At 46.9% G+C, this 10,369-nt stretch overlaps 1 protein-coding gene and 1 non-coding gene across 2 annotated transcripts in view; one reads left to right on the forward strand and one right to left on the reverse strand.

Moving 5' to 3' along the window:
• The window catches only part of MAPRE2 (microtubule associated protein RP/EB family member 2), a 100,603-nt gene extending 93,111 nt beyond the window's left edge, over positions 1–7,492 (reverse strand). Inside the window, exon 1 of the mRNA XM_075744146.1 lies at positions 7,454–7,492. The gene's annotated coding sequence lies outside the window, so the exon portion shown is untranslated. The remainder of the gene's footprint in view (positions 1–7,453) is intronic.
• TRNAN-GUU (transfer RNA asparagine (anticodon GUU)) lies at positions 617–690 on the forward strand. The gene has a single exon. It is a non-coding gene; the product is annotated as a tRNA-Asn (tRNA).
• Positions 7,493–10,369: the final 2,877 nt, after the last annotated feature.

Genomic DNA, 10,369 nt, shown 5'->3' on the forward strand with positions numbered 1-10,369 from the left:
TCATATTTTAGCAGCCAAAACTAGGAGAGGTGAGTACACAGCTGCAAGCAAGGGGCTAGTAGGGTTAGTCCTCACTGAGGAGTCACTTCAGTCATACCCATCTCTATTGATGTCATCTTGCTTTTGCCAGCTGCTACCGTGCAAAGGCAAGCCTTAAAACCACATTCGCTTTCCAGAGCAAGGACGGTTGCAAGAGCTCCTCTAAATCTGCTCAGGCTCAGCAAGGCATCAATGTTTAAAGTGCAGAATTAGCCTGGCTGCTGACGGTTCAGGGGAAAGCTTTGACTGAGTTTTAGTCCCGTTTTGTTCCGCAGTCCCCTCCCTCTTCACAGGGGATCAAAAGCTCTCGGTTTGATAAAGCAGCGTGCTCACCCCTGCCGTTGGTAAGGCACAGCACCGTCCGGCTCCGCTGCACGGCGGGGTAAGGCTAACCTGGACATCCCTGCTGTGCCCCTTTCCAGGAGCCTTGCCTCTCCGACCGAGCCCGGGGCAGAGCGGGAAACAAGGGCCGGTTGTCAGACAAGACTCTGCCCGGTGAAAGAAGGGCTTGAAGAGCCACTGTTGGAGCACAAGCAGGAACCCCCGGCAGCGAGGTACGCATAGGGCGTAAAAGGGAGTCTCTGTGGCGCAATCGGTTAGCGCGTTCGGCTGTTAACCGAAAGGTTGGTGGTTCGAGCCCACCCAGGGACGACTTCCCCCTTCTCTGCCCCATGGCAAGGGGCTTGGGGCTAGATGAGTTTCCAACCCAAATCGCTCTGCGATTCTATTCTATTTCTATTCCCATGAAAGGAGGAGGCTATCCAGTCCCCTGAGTAAAGGCAGAGGAAGGAAAAAAGCAAATTGGCAGAATGACTGTCAATTTTGTAGAGAAGTCAGGATGCAGCTAATGGGAAGAGACACAACACAGATAAAGAATGTGAAAAATCTCATGAGAGGGACTGTATGAGAAAGAAAGGAGCAGCTCCAAAGAGGCAGCAGGGAATGTGTGTGGGGTTCTTTCCAAGCACAAAGACCCCAATGTGGCTGAAAGCATAGACCTTTTGCTTTCTTAACAGCATTATTTTTGTCATCTGGAATTATTTAATCTGCACTTCAAAAGTCTTCCAAGAGGCCGCCAACCTAGAGCTGCTGTTCAAAACTTCAGCAAATGCAGTTTTCCTCTGACATTGCCCAGATTGTTTTCAGCTGCACCTTGCAACCCCTGCTTTCCCTACAGAAATGTATATTCCTAGCAAATTTCCTGTGGCTTGCTGACAAGGAGCGAAGATCTTCACAACCAATTGCCAATGTCTAGTCACTTATATCTCCAAACTTCCTGCTTTTTTGGTAAATATTTCTCATGATTATGATTGACACCGAAGCTCATGAGGGAATTAAAGGGTTAATGGAGTCGAAAGAAGTAGTAGAATAGAACTGACTATAAAAAGTTACTGCAATTAATAATGGCTGAGGACTTGAGCTGCAAGAAAGAGATGTAAAAGTTAGTAGAAAAAATAAATTAACTGTTTTAAGGCTTAGTCTCTATCTGTTCCACACTTTATTTATGTCAGGCTTTTTAAATATCCAATTGTTTGCTAGTAACTAAATTATTAACTTTACAGCAGACCTGCAGACTAACCTGTTGGAGCGGAGCAGAGCTGCCTGAGTGGGATGTCTCCCACCCTGGCCACTAACCGCTCCAGGGAAACCCCAAAGCACACGACACTGCATGGGGTATTGAATGCCAAGGCAAGTATTTGCTTTGTTGGTGCAGTCTGGTAGTTGGAGTTCACGCAGTAATCCTGATAAGACTCTCTACTGCCTCTGTAATTAGCTTAATTACAAACAGAAGTCACCTGTTCTCATTTTGTGTGTATAGGTCTATTAATACTAACGATGTGCTCATGCCACCTGCCAATGAGCTATTTTCAATTTTACAAAGCAAAGCAGACAAAGCAGGTGTTTGGAAATGTATTTATTTGGCCATTAAATCCACAAGACCTAAACTTTGCCGAACAATATTTGCATTTGCAGGTACTCTGGCAAGACAATGTCTTCTGAACTAATATCAAGCATGAAGAACTCAAGACTCTGATGGAAATCAAGAGAGGTATTCATCTGTTGCTTTAGTTTTGCCTCTTAGTCTGGGTCTTTGCTCCTGGTTTGCAAATATTCTTGGATTCAGAATCATAAGCTCGTCAAGGGATGCCACATTCCCAGCAGAGATGAGTCATGAGATCCAAGGTTAGTTTCAAGTGCCATACTGCAATGAAGCTTCAAGAATGAGTTTACTCACAGCGTTTCTACTTACTCTGAATACTGTAAAGCCAAACAAAACATATTGTTTTCCTTTGATAAAACTTGATGTGCTTTGCTTGCAGTGTGATTGAAACTGTCTGAAGAGATTGTTACTACTATACGTTCAACCCAGTATTAATTGAGACATAAAATGGTTACCAGATCAAAGCCTATTTTAATAAAATTCCTTTGGAAGGAGTAGCCTGAAAAGATATTTGGCCAGTTCACATTAGATGTTGCACAACTAAACCATGTGGCGAAATGAGAGATTTTTTTTTCCCTGCAGACTTTAACAATTCTATCAAGATTTACTTTACTAAAACAACTTAGGTGTCTGAAGCTGATAGACCTGCATGTTACATCCTTCTTCCCTTCTCACCTGTCAAATCTATGCAAGATTTGTATTTTCTGGCAACTTGTTGTTTTTATGTAGTTTGGTATTGGTAATTAGACCAACCTGAAAGCTTGTCATTTATGTGTATGGTAGATTATCCAGTGCTAGGACCCTACTAACTTTATCCCTTAAGGAAAAAAGAGTAAATGTTGTACTCAATACCTGAAGTTGCCTTGCTGAAGAAATACTACTGGCTTCTTCCTAGAAAGTGGAAAAGTAACATGGTGAGCCATTCTCAGAAGAGATCAGGTTAAAGATCGGGCTCCTGTAGAGCATTAGAACCGTTTCCTAAACTTTAAATAGGACAATTTGAAATCTGGGGTCATTTAAGGTTCAGTGGAATGAAGCTGGATGAATGCAAAACTCTTCAGCACAAGATTCAGGAGTTTCTGGGACCGAGGAGGCATTCAACCAGGATCATCAAGGTTCTCCCCACAAACTTTGTCATGTTTTCATCTTCTCTACCACCCCTCCTCCTCTTCACCATCATCAGGCATCTTCACCAGACCACTGTGAAGACTTGTCCCCTCTTCAGGGCAGCAGTTGCTGACCAGATTTGAGCATACTTGCTCCTCCTGAAGCCCTGTTCTTGCTATAGGGACTCTGTTAGACAGCAGGGTTGCTTTCCTTCAGCCTTTTTAAAACACTTTTTGGACACAGCCATAATAAAAATAGCGCAGGGCAGCCCTGCTGCTTGCTGCCCTGTTCCGGGCAGTGGTCCCAGAACAGGCCTGTGCCTTAATCCTGCCTGTCCTGCGACTGCGCACCGGGGCTACGCTTCAGCTCATTGGGGACAAATGCAACGTGAAACTGCTCTGAGATCCAATTAGATAACAATATGATAAACGGTTGCCCTGACAGCTTTCCTAGAGCATTCTTGATTTCAGGATGCTTTCCCTGCAGTTCAGGTTTTGCATTCTCCTCTCCCCTCTCCTGAGCCCTGCTGCCAGTCCCCTTTTCCCTCACCTGACTTTGCCAAATGCAGAAGATGAGTCACTGCTGCTTCCTTACAGTTCGTGAAGTGTCTTTTCAAATCCCTTGGAAAAAACCACCTTGTCTGAGGCTCTTTCCCCACCCTCCTTTCCCGCAGACAGACTAAACCCCATAGTTTCTCTTGCTGCCCTCAGAGCACCCATTGCTCTCTCAGAGTTGTCTTTAAGTTCGCTGCTCCTGGAGATGGGCATCGTAGGGACTGTCCGCAGGGAGGATCCGCAGCCACCCCATGACAGAAAGGATGCAAAAGCTGTACATGGGTTTCCCCAAATCACCTTACCTTTTCATCAGTGATAAATCAAGCCCCACTGAAGCTGCAAGGACTTCACAGTGGCAGTTGTAGCTATCCTCAAAGGAGCTAAGCCAAAACACTGGCTTTTATATACATACACACATACATATATGTGCATAAGAATAAATAAATAATGTATATAAAGGTGCTGAAAGGCCCAGGATCTCATTTAAACCTCACCCAACAACACCACGTGTGCCGTCACGCAATGGTTGGTCTTTGGGCCGCCAGTGACTCAGAGCAAAGCTATCGACACGCTCCGCATCGGGGCTTTCTGCACCAGCTGCAGTTCTCCCTCCCGCGTCTCATGCAAACACCAGCCCAGCCCAACTCTTTCTGAGACATCAGCTTACAGTTTTTAACATGACATAGTATCACTCTCCAGAGGTGCCTGAGGGAAAAAAGGCGTTCCGCTCACCTAATTGTGTTAGTCTAATGTTTGTCCCTCTGCTGGAATTAAGCTATTTTTTAAAAACTTGACTGTATTAAGGTTTCAATGTTGCAAGACTTAAGAGAAGAAGGGCAAGCTACTTTAAGGTAAATTCGAATGACATGTTTTAACAGAAATTTTAGTAATTTTGAAGGTCCCCAAATTTTTTTTTCAAAGATTAACCGAGGATGAAATCTTGTGATTATTTATTTGGGAGTGTAGGGGGATGGGTGGGTGGAGGGGGTATCATTTGTTTTTTAACTCCTCCAAATATTTCACTGGCATTTGGAAGAATGGTCAAAAATAACAGAGAAAAATGCCAATTATCCAGAAGAAACAATGATAAACAGTTGAGAACACTTGGACTTGTAAGAGCTGAAAGAAACCTGATTTGAGAGTTTTATTGTCAGAGAGGAGCCTTAGATTTAGAATATCAGACTAAAACTAAATCAGGCCATTACAAACAAAATCATAGGGCTGAAATAACTATTTGAGCCCCAGACTACTAGTCAGCATCATGAATGTCGAGGTTATTTCCAATGCACTTTAGACAGGCTCTGTGTCCTGAGGAGCCTCCTGCCCGAGGAGCACAAGTGACAGCACAAGAGTCCCTGTTTCTTCTCAGATGAAGAGGCATGCTACAGGAGGCCTTAACCTTGAAGAACAGGTACCTGGTAAATGGCCAATTGCCAAAAGTTTTAAACAAGCAGAAGACACCCCAAATGACCAAACCCTATTCAGCACCTGGCGTTCTGATACAGACCGATAGGGCAACTGGCCAAGTTGTACCAACCTGCCATGGCACACCCCACAAAGTGAGGTCATAGAAAAATATCCATATTTTCCGGTCTCTGAAACATCTCCAAAAGGCGTAGGTATTTCACAGACACCAAGCCCATAACACGTTAACTGCTGCGTATGCTGCTGTCCCTGACTCCTTCCCTCTCTTACTAAGCGGATTCTTTTCTCTCTTTATGAAGCTGAAGTAGTTCATGGATTCTGTAGGCTGAATTTGAGGCAGACTAAGGAAACCACACTTGCCCTCAGGAAAAGTCAAATTTATCAACTGCTAATCATTTCTGAAGCCCTTGGTTGTATTTAAATAGATTATATAGCATCTCATTCAGCTTTCTCTGCTAGGAAACTTCACTATTGCAGCAGCAGTACCATAAATCTTGAGTGCTTTAGGAAGATTGAGAGCTTCCTGTAACTCAAACACTGCACCCACGGGATACAGCAGTAGGTGAGTTAAGGGGTCGTAACCCTCCTGTCCTCCACTTTGGGGATGATTTTCACTGCAAGGACTTTACTAACAAGCAGCCATTGAATCTCAGCAATGGTTGGGGACAAGCCTTGTGTGACAAAGACGTTTTGTGCACTTTGTGTCTTCTCATTCATTGGGTGAAGGCCCAGCCTACGCATCCAGTTGTGTGAGTAAAGATATAAACAAGGGTTAAAGCAGGAGCCCCTGTATCTCAGGGAAAAGAGCGTGCGTGTGTACACCAAGGATTTGGAGAGCATTCGGCCCACGACCTGGGCATCCTGACGTGACAGTGCATACCGTTGCTCATACAGCTGTTGAATAATAAATATCTCAACAGGCCCTTGAGATGGTACTTCTAAATACTTAGCTCTTCATTGGAGCAAGCAGAACCCTGACTAAAAGATTTACCCTGCAATACCGCTCCTGTAGAAGTTTTCAAACAGTTCATTTGACTTTAAAAGACAGTATCTTTTAAAAGAACAAGCACATCTTACAAAATAACCTTTAAGCTGTATGATGCTTTGTTTGAAATACTGTTCTGCTATTCCACTTGTAAAACGTCATCTCTGTCTCAGTGTTTATCTTCCCTTAAAACACAGCAAAATTGCTACAGTATTTCTTGTAAAAACTTTTCACCTTCTTTACCGCTTTACATTTCTCTTTATGTTAAGTTATGAGCTTGTATTATTAGCCTCAGTTGATTTGCTACACAGTTTGGGGCCACAGATAAAAAGCAAATATCCCTTTGGGAAACAAGTAAAGTACAGAAAGGACTATAACTCCCTCATCATAGAAAGCACCAGAGGGTTGGTTGTTTGAATTATCAGAAGAAGCTGTTTAAGATGAAAAACTGATGGTAATTTTATTTTTTTCCACAATCTCAGGTGTGCCACTACTGCATAGGAAGCTTGCAGCTTCAGGTAGAGTTAATATCTGCCCGTAGTGCTGCATCCTTCCTCGCAGGAGCTGCCACGCTTGGTCAGTGAATGCAGCATGCTGAATCATCAGGCTCTTAGGTGCATTCTCTGGAATGGGATTTATTCTTCACGGAGCTTCCCTACCATGGAGTACTCAGAAGGAAAGCTCCTTTCAAGCCTCTGTTGCCAGATTTTGGACGCTCGCAACTCAGTGGCGACGTGCAAACTGGTTGTATACCGAAGGATTTTAAATTCATGCGGTAGTAAGCTCCTTCCTGCTTTTGACACAACGCATTGCAGAGCCAGCCAACAACTCTTCTGGTTCTCAACTATTCGCGTCAACAAAACAAACACATAAACATGCTTCTCAGTCCTTAAGCCCCCCTAAATACTCATTACTCTCTAGCGATGCCGCTCACCGGAATACTCCTGAGATTTTTCTAGCTTAATTGTCACAGGATAGCGGACTCGTTTCGAGTCAAGAGATTGTTTTAGCACCGTCACAGCGCTAAAATCTCACTTCCTTTTTCACCAAGAGTGAGCAATAACCGCTTCGCTCCCTTCCCAAACTACTTTCGGACCCACGGCCAGAGGCAATGGCTGCATCAGGCAGCGCCGTCCCCCCTCCCCCGCTGGTTGCAACCCCCCGAGTTGCCCACGGGTGAACGGATTGTCCACGGGGGACGGGTCGGGGGCTGCGTGGGGCGCCGCCGACCGGCGGCGCCCCACGCAGCCCCCGACCCGTCCCCCCCGCAGGGTGATCCGTTCGCCCACGGCGCACAAAGCCGCCCACGCCCCGCAATGCCGCCCACGCGTGGCACGGCTTCCCCCCTCGGGTGTGCCACTCCCGGTGCCAGCGTGGCACAAGCCCCGTTGCTCGCCTCACCTGCTCCGCTGCCGCCGCTTTTCCTTTCTCCCGCCCGCCCCGCTGACAGCCCGGCTTTGTCCGCCCGCCCCGTTCCGCTCCGCCCCACGCGGGAGGCGCCACGTGAATCTCCCCGGGCACGGCACGGCACGGCACGGCACGGCACGGCACTAGCACCCCGAGACAGTGTCCTTCCCAGCCCCGGTGAGAGCATCCCGCCCGGCGGCGTTTCCACGCACGGGGCAGAGAGTACCCCAACCCACGCCTGGCTGCATCATCATCATCATCATTATCATTATTATTATTTGTAGTTTTATTTATTTTTATTTTTAATTTTTATAATTTTTCTTTCCCCTTTTTCCCTTTTTCTTTTTCCCTTTTTCCTTTCCCTTTTTTTTCCTTTCCCTTTTTTCCTTTCCCTTTTTTCCTTTCCCTTTTCTCCTTTCCCTTTTTTCCTTTCCCTTTTCTCCTTTCCCTTTTTTCCTTTCCCTTTTTTCATTTTCTTTGTTCTGAGGGAGCGCAGGCAGCCCCGGGCTCAGCCAGGTCCCAGGCTGGTTTCCCCCGGAGCCGCCGGTTCCCGGGCGCCCGAGGGGGGAATCTGGCGGCGCTGGGGCTGGGAAGCGACTCCCAGCATCGCCCCTCTTGGCCGCCTTCCTCCCTGAATCCCCACGCCTCGGCTCCGCAGCCCTGTTGGTCCCACTTGAGGGGCACAGAGCAAGAGCCCGCTCTGCAGAAGGAGACGCTGATTTCCACAGACTCTCAGAAATTGCCCCACCATCCTCCCCGGAAGCATTCCCCCCCCCCCATCCCCTCCGAAATCATCCCACCTGCTCTGGAAAACTGAGCTAGCCTGAGGAAGCTGTCAGGGCCCTATCTTTAGTTCTTTGCTCCGCAGATGGATTGTTAGTCAAGTCCTGCCCACGTGGAGTCTAGTGTTCTATGTTTTTAAGCTCTGTGTCATGTAGCCATAAATGCTGAGGGGAGGTGATCTCTGTGTAGGATGTTTTTTTCCTATTTTTGCAATGGTAACTATCAACTAGGGCTTGGAGAAAAAGAGAAATGGTACAGAACTTTCCCTGCTTTTTAATGCAACCTGATATTTGCCCCAGGGCATTATGTTAGGACACATTTAAATGAAGAGAAAATTAAAAATAGGAGGAGGAAAGCCCCAAAGCGATGAAATAAATAACTTGAATTTGCTGTAACCCCATTATTTTAGACATGGGAAAGCATGATGCATGTTAGAGGAGATAGTGCCGTTCCCTCCTGAGCAGCTTTGTGTGAAGGAACAGGGCTGAGACCCAGTTTCTTCTCCAATGTTTATGGGACCTCTCCTGCTGCGTAGATAATGGGATCCCATGTCCCTAGGGATGCACAGAACCCATACAGACCTGGCACAGCAGCTGTGTTGTCCCAATTAACTGATGGAAGGGGCAGCCTGAAAATGGTGATGGGAGATACCCATGGGGTCTCCAACCCTTCCCATTGCTAGGGAGAGAGATCACCCTCTGCCTTGGGAGCAGGTCAGGGCCGAAACCGAGATGCAGAGGGGTTCACCACCACCAAGTGGGTTGGGGCCATCTGCTCTGATGTTTTGTGGTAGAAGAGTGATGACAGTGCCACGCCTCTGACACCGCTCCGCACGCCAATGAGATGGTGCTAGAACTGTGAAACTGGGCTTGCAGGTCCAGTACACTTGTGAGCCTTGCTGCTTTCCACAGGTCACAGGCAACTCTCAAGGGGGGGGAAAAAAATCCCAAATGTAAGCATTGTCAGGTAATGCAGAGTGGCCAACCCCTCAAAAACCTGCCACTCAAACCCAAAAGAATTTTCTGGCTTTTTTGGTAGTGTCTGAAAACTGCCAATTTTCTTCTTAACCCAGTTGCTTCGTGTCATAGTGACAAGAAAGCTATTTTTGTGCTCACAGAACAATTTGAGGATTTTACTGCATCTGCAGGCTGCATTTAACCGAGTCTGAAGATCAAAAGATATGCTATTTTTGTATGGTCTTCTCTAGAACTCCACACAGCAGTGTTTGAGGTGCTGGTGGATGATTTTGTCATCAGCGTGTGCCTGAGTAGTGCAGGAATTGTTATCTTCGTTGTACAGAAGGGAGGCTGCAGAGCAGAGAGACCGAGCCAAGCTAAAAAACCTCCCTTCATTTTTGAGCACGTCCAGTCTAAAGGCCCTTGAGGAGACCTGCTGACTCAGGAGACCTGTGGTCTGGAGATTTAGCTGCAGCTCACTGCTGGCTGGTCCCTCTCTCCTGCTCGAGGCTCCCAGTGTTGTAGGTGAGAATTGTGTTGTGTCTCAGCTACAGCCAGGTGCTCCCATGTCCATCACGACTGGTTACGGTGGGCAGCGTGGCTCACCCCGGGCACTGCACGTCTGTGATTTCCTAAGCTGAAACAGCCCAATCTGATGGAGATCATCGCCCAGAGCCTTCAGGTACTGAATGCCCAGAAACAAGGGCTTTTAAAACTAGACAGACTCACACTGAGGTCCATGGCAGGTCTGGGCTGGGGATTTATCAATCACCTACATGAACATGGAAGCTGTTCTCTCCGTAGACATCCTGACATGCATTTCTCTCCCTCAGACATTTCCCGTGTTTCCATTCTACCAAACATCAGCGTAAGGACCATTGTCGCAGTAACAGCCGCTTTTTTGCTATAGTCCCTCTGCAGTGGATTTTGTTTCCCCCAGTGGAGAGGACTTGGGTCACACATGTTCCCTGGTGTCGTGGGGTGCCTGGATCAGGTTAACTGGTTTGGGGCCAGTTTGGTTTTGCGTAACTCATTTGCCATGTTCCACCAACGATGCTGGAGGTAGCAGCTGGTGGTGGGGTGGGCTGGTGAACTGGCTTTACTTTACCAAAACTGTTTCAAAACGAACATTTGTCTCATCTCTAAAACTGGATGCTTGCTGGTTATTTCT

This window comes from Balearica regulorum, chromosome 2 (assembly GCF_011004875.1).
Source record: "Balearica regulorum gibbericeps isolate bBalReg1 chromosome 2, bBalReg1.pri, whole genome shotgun sequence".
NCBI lineage: Eukaryota > Metazoa > Chordata > Aves > Gruiformes > Gruidae > Balearica > Balearica regulorum.